General features: G+C 36.2%; 1 protein-coding gene across 1 annotated transcript in view; it reads left to right on the top strand.

Moving 5' to 3' along the window:
- LOC140151924 (uncharacterized) overlaps positions 1–19,586 on the top strand; it is a 242,981-nt gene that overhangs the window by 181,317 nt on the left and 42,078 nt on the right. The gene's annotated exons all lie outside the window — the stretch shown is intronic.

Here is a 19,586-nt window from a genome sequence, read left to right as displayed (position 1 = left end):
GTTGAACTCTTTCGTTACTGATTTTTTTTTTTTGGTAACATGTCTAAGTTTGGTAACCCTCTCTGGATTGTCAATATGATCATATTAAATATCTCATGTATATTTTCTTGAAAACATATTGCACATAACTCACTGTAAGTGTAAATTGCTATCCCCAGCATTGACTGCTAGCGTATGTATGTTACACTTGGTTTCAAAGAAGAACAGCAGTCACTTACTCAGATTGATGCTAGTTCCCTGTTAATAAGTGACATACGTGGAGCTTTGTGTTCCCTTCAAGAGCGCCAATCTGTGCCGACTAACGTAATCAGATTATCAGTCTGTTGTTATGATTGAATCAGCCAATCAGAACCCCACTTCTGTGTTTACGCTCTGCACGCTCTCAAAATGTAAACAACTGCCATTCTTCTCTGCCGCAAAATGTAACCATAGTATCCAAATTTGACAGTTTACTCGCCAATAATGTCGTTTTATCCTACCTTCATCTTGAATATCAGATGTTGTCTTTATCAGATGGCTTTCATACTTGCCATTTGTTCAGCTCACCACCACATGCATGCAGGCATACATATGGTTACCAAAAATGTAAAAATCTGAATTTTGATAAAGTTGAGAGTATTTGGCTTTAGCAACTAACTAATAGTTCCTGCAAGTCTAAATGGGACATTGTCACAAATAGAATCCTCATAATGGGCTTGCCATTGCCAAAACCTGAAGAGAGACTGAGAAGAAAATAATACAACATAGCAAAGTTAGCCACTTGGAGTACCAGTAGCAAGCACAAATTCACTCTGAATCCCTTAGGCTGTTCTGAGTAAAGCAGAACAATTGTAGCAGCAAGTCTAAAATATGTTGTCTAACATTGTCTTAATGTCATGATGTTTCGACATAAAACTTTTTCTTCTCTGAGAATTATTCTTGTGTTCATATTTAGAATTTGTGAGTTATAAATGTCTTCAGTCTCTTATTTATAGGAGCAGACTTTCCTACTGATACTGAATCATTAAAAGTATGTAGTAACATATACACAACATTTGCACTGTCAGCAATGCAACCATTAAAGCTTTGTGTTTCAGTGATAAATAAGAAATTACATCTCATAATGTGTCATCATTCCTCGCAATCCTCAGATGTTGACTAGACAACATACTGTAGCAAAAATATCATGTTAACTTCATATCGTACTTTGTAGACACACAACTATGTCATAGTATAGCTTCCAGACTTATGTATAATTTGTATGGTTAATATTTCACTGAAGTGTCAGGTGAAAAAAGTGTAAGATGGCATGATGCTTTTGAAAGTTGTGTATGAGTAACACATCATATTTGATATAATCAGTCATACAAGTTTTCAAGATACATTGCCTAATTTGGCAGCTACATAATGATGAAACCACCATTGAAATTATGCTTACATGGTATGATATACTATTTGATATTAAAAAGATGAGATGGAATTAAAAATGTAGTATTTTCCAATCCATCAGTGTTGCTGTTCTGGATTATGTAAAGTATAAGCCTAGATATTAAGTAAGGTAATGTTGAATACAGTTGTTGTCTTGTGGTTTTTTGTTAACCCCTGAGCACTACCTGCTGATCTAACATTGCCACTGATTGGTCAATTACATGATATCTTCACTTTAATCACCAATCAGAATGGAGCTTTGCAAATAATTCACCCCAATTTTGTGTGTGGTGAAATCATTCTAACAATGTTGCTGATTGGTCCAATTGATAATTTAAAACTTCTTTTTGGCCAATCGGCAGGTAGTTCTCATGGGGTTATAAGCACCTCTCAAGAACTGATTTTGCTGTGGAACTATACTAAGTCTTTAAGGCATGCATCGGTTATGGCAGGTGGTTCTATAACCTCGTATGGACCTGGAATATGTGAATTTCATCAGTTTGAAAGAATTGTTGTCATAAAATCAATGCATGCTAACATAATAGCCTTGCTGATTTGAGTTTGTTTTGATAAAAAATACATCATACCTTGTGAAAGTGTACCTTATTTATGTAAATAGCAATAATATGTTGGTCATAGTTTAGTGAGGAAACTTTGCAATATGGCACAGATCACCTTCAAAAGTACAGGAAATAATTTATAAATAAATATAGCTTTTCTATCCAGTACAACAAGACAAGTATATAGAATTCTTTGTGTTCATAACAATACACAAAAACTTTTGGCATGACACTCAAAATGCTTGTGACCATTATACTGAAATATGCAGGGCAGAAGTTAGCTTAAATTCATAAAAACAAAGTCATTTTAGGTAGTTTTCCACATTTGCAAGAATTGAATTCACCTATCATTATAGAATTGTGATGAAATATTAAAAATATTGGTGTATTTTTTTTAAATATGTCAATCATATCTAGGCATTAACAGGAGAAATCAGGCACAAGTGACCCGGTTGAAGGGGGTCGCCTTAGATAGCTGGTTGAGGCATTTTTACAGAAGTGGAAATGACTGTAACATCTTTCACCCCCTGAGTACTACCTGCCGATCTAACATTGCCACTGATTGGTCAATTACATGATATCTTCACTTTAATCACCAATCAGAATGGAGCTTTGCAAATAATTCACCCCAATTTTTATGTGTGGTGAAATTATTCTAACAATGTTGCTGATTGGTCCAATTGATAATGAAAACTTTGTTTTGGCCAATCGGCAGGTAGTTCTCATGGGGTTAATCATGGGTCATCTTAATTCCCCACCTTTTCCAGATGAGCCACGGGGAGAGCGAACTTTTAGATATTTGAACCCAGGATCTCTCGCACCAAAGGCAAACACCCTAACCAGTGTGTCACACTGCTTCATTTAATAATATGAAAAAAGTTTGAGAACCTTACAAGATATGTCAACATGGCTCTGCAGTAGATATTCCATGTTGAATTAGAAAATTGCAGGGAATCAAGGATGTTACTCTAGGGAGTGTCTTGTGAGTGAACCCCTCCCCCCTCCCCCAATATATTTACACTGTAAAATAGTTTTGTAACAAAATGCAGCTATGGAAAGAAAATATTTTGCACTTATATGGTGACTTGTTTTGATAGGGGTATATATATCACCATTACCAAATACATTTTGAACACATCTCAATTTAGATTGATTGTAGTCAATTTGCAGCATTTATAAGAATTGGTTTTCTAAGTGTTTTTCTGTTGTAACTGCCAATGTTGCATTGGTTCTCCTTAGTGATTTTCAGTACTCTGCTGCAATATTGGTTCTTAACTGTTATTTTTGCTTAAATGATTAGCTTTGTCAAAGGTTACTAAGGTTAGTTCAGGGATGCAAGTTTTCCTGCTTTTGCAGGAATTCCTACTTTCATGAAGTCCAAATTCCCACACTTTTCTTTATTTTCAGATTTGGCCCAGATTCACACACTTTTCAGGCTTTTTCCTTCAGGTCAGCTTGCATCCCTGTTAGTTGTTGTTGTTGATGTTACCTGTAAAGTGTGCTGAGGCGTTGTGCCTGTGTTCTTCTCTGCGACATTTGTAGCGGCAAATGTTGCTGCTGCTGAAAATTTGCCTCTATGTCTGCAATTGTACACCTTTATAAAGATGCCAAACAATATTTCAGCCTTCATGAAGGCACATGGTCAACATTTAATAAAATGTGATAAAAACACATCATTTACAGTCTGCATATTTATTTGGAAATGATACATGCATGAGTGTTGTATGCTACTTTATTGATCTTAAACAGAATCTCAATACACAATGTGGATGGACCTGTGACATATTGCTGTTATTGAGCAGAGCAAAGAACTTTATTCTATTTACAGGGATCTGAAATCCCATAGACAGATATGCCATTAGCAATAGTCCCTTGCACAATGTGTTATGGCTCCATAAATAGAAAAAGTAATTTTCTGTACATGTCTAGTGATTCAGTGTGGAATACAGAATTGTATTTTGATTTCAAATGTGCCGTAGGGCTGTCAAGGTGTTTCATGTTTATAAGCTGTTCAGTAGACACGTCCAGTTTGGATGAGTGACTTCTTATCATTTTAGATTGGCCGAGTGTAAGCTTAAAGATATACCATCTTCTGGATCGTAATTTTTCCACGTATGCATTTTCACACATATGAAAAAAAAATAAGATGCACTAAAAGTAATCAATATGTCCAAAACTGATTTTGAAAACCTTCCTTTTAAATTCACTAATCCTACATATCAGTACAATACTCTTAAGGTGGTACTACACCCCTTCATACATTTGTGACTATTTTTGAATTTTTCTCAAAAAATAATAACACACTGGTAACAAAAGTTATGTATATTATAGGGGCAAGGAATCCAGTTACTACACTGGAATTTCTGTGACTCAAGACAAGTGGTACCGCTAGAATGTACCTCATTTCTTAACATATATAATGAACCACTTGTCTTGAATCACTGAAATTTCAGTGAAGTAATTGATTTCCTTACCCCTATAATATACCTAACCTTTGTTACCAGTGTGTAGTTAATTTTTTGAGAAAAATGCAAAATTAGTCACAAAATTTATCAGGGGGTGTAGTACCCCCTTAAACTCAACTGGTGGTCAGTGATGTTTCAACATCATTCACAAAGAAAGTCATCTTAATTAAGCTTTACAGGCAGATTCAAAGATTTGTAGTTTTCCTGAGGATATTGAAGCCATCATGTTTTTACACAGTTTCATTTTCTTGTAACCTTTACAAATCTTTCTTTCCTCCCACATGAAGTGCAATGACTGGATGTATCTTGTATTCTAAAGAAAACTCTGTGATAAACACGTACGCTTAATTGGGAGAAGTACATGGTGTAGCAAAGACACACAAATAGCCATTTATGTAGCAGATGTAACCCACAGGAGAAATGTAAGGAGTTAATATAATTTGTTGTACAGGTTTGTACAGGTCATACCTGTCAGGTATGTTATGCTCTAGGTAGCCAAAGCTTTCAATGTCATAAATTTGTACAACTAGCGGTCAATCGGTAACAAATTAGGGAGTTGGTAAAATTGTTCGCAATAAAATTAATGGTGGTGATGCATTTGTAAAATTGTATTTATTTATGAACTGCAAAAGACGGGTCACTGGGAATTCCCAAGATTTTTAAGCATTTGTTTTATCAAAATGGGAATTCCCAATTTTTTTGGATAAAATTTTGGTATGAGAATTCCCAAAAATTTCTTCCAATGTCTTCTTTAGGGTCACTGGGAATTCCCAATATTTTTAAGCATTTTTTTATCGAAATGGGAATTCGCAATTTTTTTGGATAAGATTTTGGTCTGGGAATTCCCAAAACTTTATGGTACAAATTCACATGTCTTCTTTAGGGGGGTGCCATTAATTTAGGGGGGTGCCATTAATTTCTGGAATAGCCCAATACCTGAAGCTTGAAGCTATCATAAATACATATACATTGTTACGTACAGCCAAATATAGCTTATATATGCATAGGCGTGTAAATCTGATGACAAATATGGTACCGGGTACTCAAGATGAATATACTGTTAACTGTCACTATGTTGTCCAAGTCAAAGTATTCAAGATTGCAGGCTACAATTTTATAGGCAGAGATTCGCAAGCAATATATAAATATAACACTGGAAAGTCTACTCCCATTTCTCCCATTACATAAAATTCTTGAAGGATATGGCTTGTGCTAAATTTAATAGCCGACTTGTAATTCTAGGAAGTTCGAATATTGTTTATGTCATTGTATGGATGTATGGACATCAAATTGGTTGAACTGGTTGACTAAATTGTAATCAGCCCAGAACAGGAGCCTCAAATTACTTGTGTTATCAATAATTATGTTGAATGTTGAATATCAAATTGGTTGAACTGGTTGACTAAAGTTTTTTGATCATTCAGATTTATCAGCTTAGAACAGGAGCCTTAAAATATTATACTTTCACAAATTTGCTTTATCATGCTCAAATTTTGAGATTTTTTTGTCTATCTAAAGCATTCAAAGATTCCAACATATTGTTGAACCCTTAATCATTGTTGTTTACTTCTTATATTTTGAAATTAGCTGCATTATAATCATGTCTCATCCTACTTAATTCAATCATAATTTTATGTACCTTATACATATTTACATTTTGTATTGATGTTGTTATGCAACCATTAAATGGGTGCTACAATTGTACATGTCTCTGCACACCATTACTTTTATTTCATATGATACTTTGGAATACTGTATCTACTTAATTTATTGTTTTAATATTATCTCAGAACAGTAGTTATGTTGGCTTGCAAAATTTTCATTGTATCAATGTTGAATATCAAATTAGTTGAACTGGTTGTCTAAATTGTTTTGATCATTTAAGATTGATCATATAAGAGCAGGACCCTTGAAATAGTTGTGTTAACAGTAGTTATGTTGGCCTGCAACATTGTCAATGTATCAATGTTGAATATCAAATTAGTTGAACTGGATGACTAAATTGTTTTGGACATTTAAGATTGATCATATAAGAACGGGACCCCTGAAATAGTTGTGTTCACAGTAGTTATATTGGCCTGCAAAATATGTCATTGTATGGCTGTTGAATATCAAATTAGTTGAACCATGGAAATAGTAGATAAGTTTCCATGGTTGAACTGGTTGTCTAAACTGTTTTGAACATTTAAGATTGATCATCTCAGAACAGGACCCTGTAGTTATATTGGCCTGCAAATTGTGTCATTGTATGGCTGTTGAATATCAAATTAGTTGAACTGGTTAACTAAATTGTTTTGATCATTTAAGATTGATCATAAAAGAACAGGACCCTTGAAATAGTTGTGTTAACAGTAATATTATGTTGGCCTGCAGATATATCATTGTATGGATGCTGAATATCACATTGGTTAAACTGGTTGACTAAATTATTTGCGGTCATTTATGATTGATCATCTAAAAACAGGATCCTTGAAATAGTTGTATTAACAGTAATTATATTGGCCTGTAATATATATCATTGTATGGATGTTGAATATCACATTGGTTGAACTGGTTGACTAAATTGTTTAGATCATTAAATATTCATCAGCTCAAAACAGGAACCTCGAATTAGTTGTGTTATCAGTTAGCCTGCAAAAAATATATCATTGTATGGATGTTGAATATCAAATTGGTTGAACTCGTTGATTAAATTGTTTTGATCATTAAATATTTATCAGTTCCGATTAGAAGCCTTGAAATAGTGTCATAAATGAAATGAACTTCATCAATCATTTCACAACAACAAAAAGGTTGAGCTTTTTATACCACCAGAAACCTCTGGCTACATAATCAGTGATCAAGTTTATGTGCAAAAATTTCTTGCAGATTCATTCGCTTGAAAAATGTCATAAAAATAGGACGCTATAATCAGAAAATACTTCCTTTAAGCATACAATTTAATGTCAATATAATGATATAGACATAACTTCAAGTAAGTTACATGACCTTACATGACCAGACAGAGCTATATCATGATATAGAGATACTTATAGGCATCCCTTTCAACATTGGAAAAAGTAATCTTACAAATCTTCTTTTAATTGCACTGTCTGTTCTCTATATTTCAAGTGAATCTGATCAAACAGTTTAATCGGAGAGATAAACAAGTCACAATCAAATTCATATGCTGTTAAGTGGAATTATCTTATCAGGCCATCCACTGGCTGTCCATGCCGACTGGACAAGCAGATATCCAGTCAGCGTAGGTGGCCACACAAATCCTTCCAAAGCTGATTTCAAATCCTACTTTGCTGGAACCCACATATAATTTGATGATAGCCAGACATTTATGAATCCAATAACTGATGAGGAAAGGTCACACTTTATCAATCTTTTAATTCTGGATAAATGAGTAAATTTAGGTGATTTTGTCACAAGATTAAAGTAAATGGTACAAGTAGTTGGAATATGAAACACATATTTTAATACTTTCAGTTAAATTTGCATTGCATGATTATAAAAAATGTTCGTTAAAACAAACAAAAGCTTGTGGCCATACCACTTGTTCAGGTCAAATTTCAAACTAGCAAAGTTCAGCAGATTGCTTTAAAGGCCTGTCTTCAACTTGAAGCTCTCACACTCATTACAATAATGTCCAGAGGCAGGTTAGGTAGTCAACACCAGTGAGCAATGCATCATCTATAAACTTCGATGCCTGAGCTAGCCATCTCATAAATAAAGAGATATCCAGGGTGTGTTTCACAGTCTAGCTAGCCTCATTTCCTAAATATTATAACAATTATTTTTGTGATCAGGAAAATAATGCGAAGTCCTGGACACTGTTTCTAGATCACTGCGGGGTTATATGAGGAGTTTGAGCATTTCCATATGAAAGTGCATACTCTACTCCAATTGTTTGGATTGAAATCTGTATTCCCTTTGTCATATTTAAGAATTTAGAATTAGATTTCACGAAGTCGGTCAAGTGTCAAGTTATTGTAATACCAGATGAATTGAGGGTTTCTACTCATGTCATTAGTGGAAAATTTCATGTGCTTAAAATAATTGAAATACTGCTGGCTCCTCAGAATTTGTTGATTTAATACAACATTAAGAATATTGTGTTATGAATAGGCAAATCCAAATAGTAATTCCCATTGAGATGAAATATGTGTCTATTGGTTGGCTATATATATATATGCTATTTGATGAAAAAATCATGGATATTTCATGACAGCTTTCAATCTTGGTAAATACTGACAGGGTATATTTTGCCAAAATGTTAGCCTTAAATGGTAAGCTTACAGCATAGCAAGGTTAAATGTTGACCTACATTGCTGACTATACCCAATCTGTTATATCAATGTTTATGAATTTAGAAAGCTATATATATCTTCATGCTGGCCATATATAATCAATATCAATATGTAGTGTGCATGGCCAGGCAATGAAAGTTTATCAGGCACATATCTGTGTGATATGGCCAAAATAAGATGCAATATTTGGCTGAGTGTTTTTGGTTTTTTATTATCAGCAAAAGAACACAACCACCATATAGGTTTTGTAATTTAATTGCAAGGATACTCAAATGATGTAAAACGACTGATGAAATCAGATTTGTAATAAATGTCACATATTAACATCAGATGCTTTTAAGGGGGTACTACACCCCTCGATAAATTTGTGTCTATTTTTGCATTTTTCTCAAAAACTAATAACTCAGTGGTAACAAAAGTTATGTATATTATAGGGGCAAGGAATCCAATTACTACACTGGAATTTCAGTGACCCAAGACAAGCGGTTTGTTATTTATGATAAAAAAAGAGGTACCGCTAGAATGTACCTCGTTTCCTATCATATATACTGATCCGCTTGTCTTGAGTCACTAAAATTTCAGTGTAGTAATTGGATTCCTTGCCCCAATAATATACATAACTTTTGTTACCAGTGTGTTATTATTTTTGAGAAAATGCAAAAATAGTTCCAAATTTACCACAGGGGTGTAGTACCCCCTTAAGCATCTGGTGCATTTGCATCTTTAAAAAAAGGCCAGGAATTTGTATCAAAACATTTCATAAGATTAATATTAATGTATTTCCATTTTTAACTGTACTGCCTATTAATTAAAAAATAGAGCACTTTTCTAATTCATGTAATATTAACTAATGCTGTGCAGTAAGCAGAAAGTTACCCCCAGTTCAATAATCTAGGACAGATTTGGTTTGGAGCAGGTGAGCAGGATAACTGTACAATGTTGCCTCCCGCTGTGGACATTTTTCTTGGTACACTGAAATAAAACACAAAATTCACATACTACTAGCATAACAGTGCATATTATTTTGAACATGGTCCGATGCACATGCTTGAAATCATGCTTGTTCTACACGAGGACTAAGCCTAAAAGGAATTTGACATTATACTTTACTGGTCATGTGTTTGCTTTCATTTTAACATATCCTTTAAATGTTTGCAGGCTATCCACACTCACTGTTTGTAAGGACGTATGTAGAGGATGGTTAAATCATCCATTGGATGCTGGGACTTCCAAACACTATGGGTGAATATAGCCAGCTCAAGCTGTCAGCAAACAGGCAAGATCATCCACATACTACATAGATTTGTGTCTGGGGATTTGTGTGGCACAAGGTTGAATTAAGCTGTAATGTTATGATGTAAACATCAGTCAATAAGAAAGATTGCTTGATCCATAAAGATAATAAAGTACCTTTTCTCTGTAGAGCTCTTTTGTTGTCTTATCACCTGACTAACCATTACACTGTGGCGGTTTCAAAATGACATCTTTGTACACACTAAAAACTACGGGGTTATATTTTCCGTGGTCATTTTGAATTGACCACGTTTGGGGTTGTTTTGACCCTTCAAGGGGGTTGTACTGTTTTAATTTGACCACATTCACGAGGTCATTTTAGCCACGACAAACGTGGTCAAAAACTTAGTGGTCATTTTGCCGATACCGTCGCGCATTGATATCAGTTTCAATCTTCCGCTTTGAAAATCTCAATTGATAAATGAGTTTAAACATGAGCTGCAATTAATGTTTGTTGATTAATAAATAAAACTAATTTTTTGACCGAAGTTACCCAATTTGTCAACTTTATAATGACTTGCAGTTCGAACTATTTGCACACACGGTGTGCATCGGCTCACGTGGTCACATCAGCGCCATATTTGTTCTGATTGTGCAGCTCAGCGGATTGTCGTGTGTGCTTGTCTGCATGATGGAATATGAAAAGTTAGTTGAAAAGTGAGACTGCAAGGATGCATAGACCCTTGTCTATGCACGCAGATTCATTCCAATTTCATGCTGTCGTGGCTGGTGTCTTGGCTGCAGTTGTTATAAGCTTATATCATGTAAGCTTATAATACGTGAACTGTCATAGGCGATGACTGACTGTGTGTGAGTGTGATACACAGATGCATTTTGCAGTTTGCTGTTTATGTAATGCTGGTGCAGAAACACACTTATGTCCTGGTGGGACCAGCATGACCATAGGCCTACTAAAAAATCCAAACAACCCCTAAATGTGGTTATTGAGTAACCCTATAAAACAACCCTTTCAAATGGGTCATTTCATTTGACCCCTAAATGAGGTCATTAAGTAACCCAATAAGGCAACCCTTTTGAAGGGGTCATTTCATTTGACCCCTAAATGTGGTAATATTTTGACCCCAATGGGGTTACTATTTGACCCAAATACGTAGTCATTGCATTGACCCCGACCAATGGGGTCAAAATGACCCCGTTAGTGGTATGGTGTTTAGTTGATAACTATGCTGGGGTCAAAAATGACCCTGTTTGGGTCATTTTTTGACCCCGTAGTTTTAAGTGTGTAATAGAATTCAATATAATTGTTAATCCCGGTTTCCAAGCTACTGTGGCATTTGAAGCCTTGCAATGCATTATGGGATGTACATAAGTCATCCCGTGGGACTTACTCCAGGAGCTAGCTGCCCATGATTTTAGGTTGTTGACTAGAATTTGTTTGACAGAACTAGGCTTCTATCAAGGTCACACTAGGATGTAATCCATTTCTCGAATTTTCGGGAACAATTGTCTGATATCTGATCTGAATTGCCAGTAAACCCTTGAGCGTCTGTTATGATAGAGTTCTATTATAGTCACTTGAAACATGATTTTGTACCAAATGGAGGCTTCCACAACATCTATCTACTACTGTTAAGGTCACCAGTACTTCAGGAAGTCCTTGAAAATTATTCTATTTGCTTTAACTCTGTAAGTCTTGGGAAATTCAATCAGCGACAAAGCAATAGTGTTATGTGTATTTAAGCAAAACCTGCAAGGCAGTTATTCTATTCATAATATGTCTGTGCTAATTGAAATTTCTGAATTAATTAGTGGTGTTCACATTTTGAGTTACACCGGGCATTAACTTTTGCTAATATTGATAAAAATGCCACAAATATTTTCCCTACTCCTACTGCGTGTCCACACCTAGCCTACTCCTACCACTATGTTGATCAGTTCCACCAAGCATTCACATCTGGTTGGCGTAAACGTCGGCTACCACTTCCGGTATTTCCATGACCTTTTTCAACCACGGGATATGTAATTTCTTAGTTCCAACCAAAAGAAGGTCAAACTTACACTGGGTGCCAGACGTAGCAGCATTCACATTGCAAGTTACGCCTGGCGGAGATTACACTGAGCTTGCTACTCCTGACTTTTGACAGGAGTAAATCATCGGACATACGCCTGGCAGAATTTATGCTGACCATCGTTCACACTGCCACTACTCCTAGCAATGCCTACCGCTACTAGCAACTTGTGCCGACCAAGCTCCACCGGGCGTATGTCTGATAATGTGAACACAGCTATTATCAACTAAACTACTTACCTAACTTATGCAGAATTACTGTCATTATTATTGTTCTTGTTGATATTGTTGTTCTTGTTGTTCTTGTTGATGTCGTTGTTGTTGTTGTTGTTGTTGTTTTTTGTATTATTGTGGTAGTCTTTACCATTGTCATTGTTGTTGCCATTGTTACAATTATCATTTAGTTCTCCCATCTTCAGTAGACAGCAAATATTCTGATCATGTGTGAGTCTTCAGTGGATAGCAAATATTCTGATCATGTGTATTACAGTCTTCAGTAGATAGCAAATATTCTGATCATGTATATTAGTCTTCAGTAGATAGCAAATATTCTAATCATGTATATTACAGTCTTCAGAAGACAGCAACTATTCTGATTATGTATAATACAGTCTTCAGTAGACAGCAAATATTCTGATCATGTGTGTTACAGTCTTCAGTAGATAGCAAATATTTGGATCATGTGTATTACAGTGGATAGCAAATATTCTGATCATGTGTATTACAGTCTTCAGTAGATTGCAAATATTCTGATCATGTATATTACAGTCTTCAGTAGATAGCAAATATTCTGATCATGTGTATTACAGTCTTCAGTAGATGGCAAATATTCTGATCATGTGTATTACAGTCTTCAGTGCAGTAGACAGCAAATATTCTGATCATGTGTTTACAGTCTTCAGTGGATAGCAAATATTCTGATCATGTATATTAGTCTTCAGTAGATAGAAACTATTCTAATCAATGCATACTTGTTATTTTCAGGGAATAATATGTCTATTTATTTCAGTCTTATTAGACATTTTGTTACGATCAGTGTAATTTCCTTCCTCAGTGGATTGGTTTATACTTTGTATTAAAATTAGGCCCCCAAGTTATATCTTGAGCCAATATCAACATGTTTGGGGTATCCCATTTGCACCAATTGTACAACAAAGGGCATTGGTCCAATATGGTAAAACACCATTACAACAGATGTTGAGATGGATTGCCTGATCGTAGTAGTGGACAGTACTAGTTAAATGACCATGAGTGTGGTATGTAAACATTTCATGTCAATCGTAACTCTTGAATGGCACCAAATTGACATCACGAGTTCACCTACTGTATTCACGTTCATTCACCTATTAACTTAATCACTTTGTATACCTGCTGTCATTGCTATCTTTTATGTACTGTTTGGTACATGTAATTACTATTTGCCTAGGGTGCCTTGGATTACACAATGTACCAGTTTCATGGGTAAAAGCAATCAGGCATTTGAATAATAATTGTAAACACATAATTGAAGAGGGATGCAGCAATTTTCATTTATGTCAATAAATATGACATCAAATATGCATCATTGTCAGTGGCGGTCAGGAATTTTTGTTTGGTTTTTTTTGGGGGGGGGCATTGGGGGGGGGCAAAGTGAATTTCAGGGGGAGGTAAAAGTGGCAAATTTTGTGCAAAATTGCCACAAAAAGTGGAAATTTACGTGATTTTTGGGGTTTTGCCTCAAAAGTGGGGTTGCAAACTGGGGGGCAAAAAAAAAAAGTAGCGCCACCACTGATCATTGTTTTCTAAGAATAAATCTATCAAGAATGAGTGCTTGAACTGAAGTTGATCTAATCAACAAATTGATTCCGGGAAATCAGATTTCTTCCTACTTGTACCAAATTGAGTGGCAAACACACTTGACATGAATCCATTAATGAGATGAAATTAAATCTGACATATCTCATCCATCAAGAGGATATTATCACTCATTCAAGTCACTCTTACACTGATTATGCTTCCATTTTGAATTACATGTTAGTATTATATGAATATTTAATGTAATTGGAAAATACTTTCATGTGTAAATTCAAGAGATTTATTATATTCTGTGTGAATTTTACATTTTATGTTAAGATGAGTTGAGTGTGGGAATATGAGACCAAGTGATATAATATTTGTGTGATAGGGTGCTAGTCAGGGCCGTTCCGACCATTAGGCCAGGTGTAAGGTGGTCGCCTAAGGCGGCAAACGCAGAGGGGCCCTGGTGCTAGTAAACTATAGAAAACAATGGCATAACAAAAAGAAGAATTCAGATGCATAACCGATATATCCATTGAGATTGAGTTGAGATATAGACAAATATAGAGTTTGTTTTTGATGAAATTTGTAAAATGAACACAAATAATTTGTAAAATGAACGTAAATAAATCACCTGGTCTTGGTAATGTTAATGTACATCGTTTAAAGCTGCTCCTATCATATGTAATTCATTGGATTATATTTGTAACCTTTCTCTGTTTTTGAAAAACAGAATCCCAATTTTGCTTTTTTACAGTATCAATAAAATTGTGATCATTAAAACTTTTGAGTGATCTATAATTGATTGTTTTAGGTGGAACTGTAACTTTCTTATTTTTACAAACCAAGTATATAAGTGAGTGATGCCTACTACATTTACTACTACTACTATAGCGTCAAATATAAAGAGAAATATGCGCATATTTTTACCATTTTTTGACCAAATTTACTTTGGAAGTTTTAAAATTATGTCGTAAATTTAAAGACAGCATTATAGAGCAGATGTTGGTGGCCTTAACTCAAAAAGTTTGAAAATAGCATTTATTAATTTTCAATCATTTTTGCATAGCAAATACATAAATTTTAATAGATGTGAGCTCCTGTAGACCAGATACACCTCAGAAGCATTTCAAAGCCAAATGTTGCAAATAGTACATGTATTTCTGATTTAAAGCAGCCAAATAAATGTTGCACAAGTACAAAAATGTGGGTATGAAAATAAATGTTTATACCCATTCTATGATGTCGTTAACAAAGGTTCTTGCTCATGTTGAAATACATCAAAATCATGACATCAAGATTTGTCAGGTGGAAAATACATCAATGAATTACACAACCACATATTATATCACCTATAGAAAGAACACTTCAAATTACTTTAAACAGAAGAATTTCATTTATCTTGAAAGGTTTCATATATAATTATAGAAAAATATTTCATACTTTCTGCTAGCATTCATAGTATTTTAATGTGCTAGTTACGCAAGTTGTAGCTCACAGCAAATCAATAACCAAGTGTAGAGTGTCAACCTTGAGAGCCAAATCAATCCAGGTGTAGGGTGTCACCCTTGGGCATATAGCATGTAACAATACATTTAAGGTTATACTAAACTTTGCAATGATCGATCCAGAATGAGACTGCATGTAGCCCCCTTTAAAATTATCTATTTCTGGAAATAAATATCGTGAGAGAAAAACGCAAAACTACGCCTAAAAGCTGAAAGTGTAAGGGTTATTATTATGCTTGAATTTTCCACTTGGCTCAAAAAGAAATGTACTTTTCAAACATTTCAATTTTTTTCCAATATCCGAGCATCAAGATTTTTGGGAACACGGCCATAATTTCTCAGTGGAAGTGGCGATTTTGTTGGGAACTACGACGACATTACAAACAAGTCAATAAAAGAATGTGCATATTCATTCTTGATATTGCTTGTCTCGATTTGTTTTAGTAAGCTTACATGTTTGCGAATTTGAAGTAAAATGGCCTCCACTTGTATGTCGTTTTTGTAACCAGTAATAACAATTCCGTGCACGATTTCATAGACAAAATTCTGACCTACATTATTTCTATAAACCCTCTTCTATATGCAGGTGCTATTTAAATTTTTATTTCGATAGCAGAAAATTGAGATATTTGCTATTTTTCCGACTCGCTGCTGTCAAATTGTCTAGTTTCGCGATAAAAAGATACAGCGAAATCAATTTTTTTAGAACCATTTCACCTCGTTCGGCTCGTACTTTGAAGTACAAACTTCAAAATTGATATAGTGATTCTATATTTCAAGCTGCGCATACTGTGTTTTTCTTACCTCTGATTGTCGCTGCTCAAGGCCAAAATTCAAATTTTTGGACAAAAGTGACACTCTCATTTTTTTTTTAAACACGCTGTTTACGTCTACGACGGGCTCTATTTGCCCGATAAAGTGGTGTTGCCGAGTTTGGATTTTAAAATATTTAGGTATTTTCTAGCTTAAAATCTAGCGCCAATGAACCTGGTGCATGGAAGGGGAAATGTTGGGGGGGGTAGTTAGGGCGCGAAAAAAAATGTGCACATTTTCATGCTTGCTGCGCTTGCAACAGGTAGATATTTAGAAATCCATTTAAGGTATGGGTATGAAAATTGGGGATCCCAAAAAATTGGCATAGGCTATAGGCGTAGGCCTAGGCTTATGCAAAGGGGGTGGGGCATTTTCGGCAGGCCAAGGAGGGGCCACAAACATTTGGCAGTCCAGGGGGGTGCGGACAAGTGATTTTTGGCTGGCCGAGACGGGAGGCAAGCGATTTTTAGCGAGTCGCTTGGAAATTTTGGCTTATAATTAGTAGGCTAATACCGGTAGGCCTACTGATTGCACAGCCTTTCGATTTCGAGAACGCAATTTTTTTTTTTTTTTTTCGGGGGGAGGGAATAAATTTTGGCATGTCGAAAGGGAGGAAGAATGACTTTAGGCCTACCTAGCACACATTAAAGGGGCATTTCGTGATCCACAACCTCATACAACCCCATAGGCCTAGGCCTACGCCCTTTCTCACAAGTTAAGATTTTTATACCACTCATCCCGCTCTGGCCACATGTTTAGGAATTTTCACGCAGATCAATTCGTTAAGCAATGGAAAATATTGCCAAATTTGAATTTCGGTTTAAAAGCCTACTCCCCATTTAAAAAAAACCCACTAATTTTGGGGGATTAAAAAAAAGTTCTGTAAAATGAAACAAAAGGCTGCCTCAATCTTAATTATTCATTTAAGGCCAGGCCTTCATTTCTGAAAAAAGCGCCGGGGAGCTCAGTTAGTCCCTGTACTCAGGAGCTTGACAAGGAGCTCAATTATATAATATCAATATTAAACCATAGGAGCAGCTCAATAAATGCCATTGGTAAAATTATTAGGCCTACGATATTTTATTTGACTGTGATCCGTTTTAATAGGCTATATACACTGTATATACCTTTAAAATTTCTAAAATTGGTGGAATTGAACAAGCTCTAAATTTCTCATACCGTACGTCCAGCATAACCAAGGGCAACTGGGGGTGGGTGGGAAAGCCCCCTAGCTATGGCCATACCCGTAGTGGCGGAACCAGAATTTTTTTTCAAGGCATGGGGGGGAAGTGAATTTGAGACGGGGGCACTTGGAAATCATTGCACTAAATTGCCGCAAAAAGTGGACAATTACACAATTGTGGGGATTTTGCCTAAAAACTGGGTGGGAAAGAAAAAATATTGGGGGAAATACTGCCCCCCCCCCCCTAGCGGCGCCACTGCATATCCATCCATGATGCTAGAATGACGGAAGTTCTGGCGCTGAAATTCAATTTCAATATCACGAGTTTTTATCAGGGATTTTACCAAGGGAAGGCGATAGGTGTAGGATTTTGCTGATATACCAGGCAACCCGAGAAAGGAACTGAGGTGTGGCTAAATAAGGGAGTGTTCATTATAAATATTTGCCATTATCATACTTTCGACGCCGAGAGCATAATTATTTGAAGCGTACATCGTGTCAGTCACATGGTCACATATTTTCTGTTGAAAGAGAAACGCACATGTCTCTGATTAGCTCGGGATTTAGCTACTGCTGGCCTGCGTGCTGGCCTGTTGTTGTCCCGGTTGGAGTGGAAATGGAAAATTTATGAATGAACTTCCGCAACTTTGCAACATCATCACGCAGCGGCGTAGCTGGGATTTTTTTCCAGGAGGGGCAAGACTGTAGGCCCTATGGGCGGGCCCAAATCCACCAAATTTCCCACTGGGGCGGGGGCCCAAATAGACAATTTTGCCAGGCTTATTGATAATAATCGATATGGTAGGCCTATTGAGCTGTATTGCATATCGCTTGGATTCCCCATCTCTCTGCCCTCCTCTCACCCTCTCTTTTTTCCTCTTCCCCCTCTTTCCTCTTTTTTTCCTTGCACTAGGGGGGGGGGCCCAAATAGGCAATTTTGCAATTGCCCCCCCGGCAGCTACGCTTACTGTCATCACGGTAGACATCGCTGTAGCCAACTACAAGAAAGGTTTACAGACAAATATAGGTCTAGTAGGCCTATCAAAATGTATATTTTATATTTTCTGGTGGACTCATGGAGAATATCATGTCATGGAGGTCCCGCGCTGGGTTGGGGGGGGGTCTCAAGGCATTTTGGTATGCCTACCCATGCTTGATTCCGGGAGGTTTTTTAGCAGGCCCGACCTTTTTTTTTTATAAAGACACCTCGGGGCGGGTCTCTTCAAAACATTTGTACCGCGTGGATCAAAGTCACCCACATTTGGCCTAATTTGACGCTTTTTTATTGGGCACTTTTGCCAAAATGCGCCCAAAAGTTGGTCTTCGCTGTAAACCCACCCATCATAGTCGTTGAAAAGGTAGCCCCAAAACTGTGGCACATCCACGAACCCGAGGGAGAGACCTCCGCGGGTAAAAACACACCTCTAAGCGGGACCAGATTTATAATTTAAAATAGGCCTACATTTTGGAAGCCAGTCATCACGACAAAACGGGCCATGGTAGTGTTAATGGTATTAACACTTTGATTTTAGGCTTAAATGATGAGTGTAGGCCTATAAATTGCAAATTTGCACACACCCCGGGGAACCTTCTCAAGTTGGTTTGGGTAAGGATGTGAGGCTGTGACTCAAAAACTACGGCACGATTTTAAACCAAATTTGAATAAAACAGACCCAAAATTGTATCAACTTTTGGACTGAAAGTTTTCGCAAATTTTTACTTTTTCGAGAAAATCATTGAAAATACCCTTCTTAAACCTAATTTTCAAGACACTGAGGGTCAATAAAATCGTGGCTAAAAATACAACAGAGTCTAAACTAAATGGCTGAAAATGCACCCCAAATCTGCCGCACATCCCCACGACACCGTATTTCACCTTATAGATTTTGAAAATTGTCGCAATAAAATAGGCCCGAACTTATCCCAAATTATCCCCCGAAAAAATATTTTTTGCAGGTGAGGTTGGAGTCTTATTATTTTTATTCTCAGAGAGGATAGGGGTTGATATTTTTAGCAGGGTACAGTTTGTCTTGTTTTTGTTTTGTTTTTTTACGCTGAAGTTCCAGATTCTTTTTTTCATATAATTATTCATTTATTATTTATACCCTGTAGGCCTACGTGGGGAAAAAGACACACGACAGCTACAGAGAAGCCACGAAAAAAACTCCTGTGAAGTGCATGAAAATGACCCGAAAATGTGCCAACCGAAACACCCGAACAGGAAGATAAAATAAAAAAACAAAACCAAAAACCC

The sequence above is a fragment of the Amphiura filiformis genome, chromosome 5 (assembly GCF_039555335.1).
Source record: "Amphiura filiformis chromosome 5, Afil_fr2py, whole genome shotgun sequence".
Classification (NCBI taxonomy): Eukaryota; Metazoa; Echinodermata; class Ophiuroidea; order Amphilepidida; family Amphiuridae; genus Amphiura; species Amphiura filiformis.
This window is presented reverse-complemented; position numbering and strand designations above follow the sequence as displayed.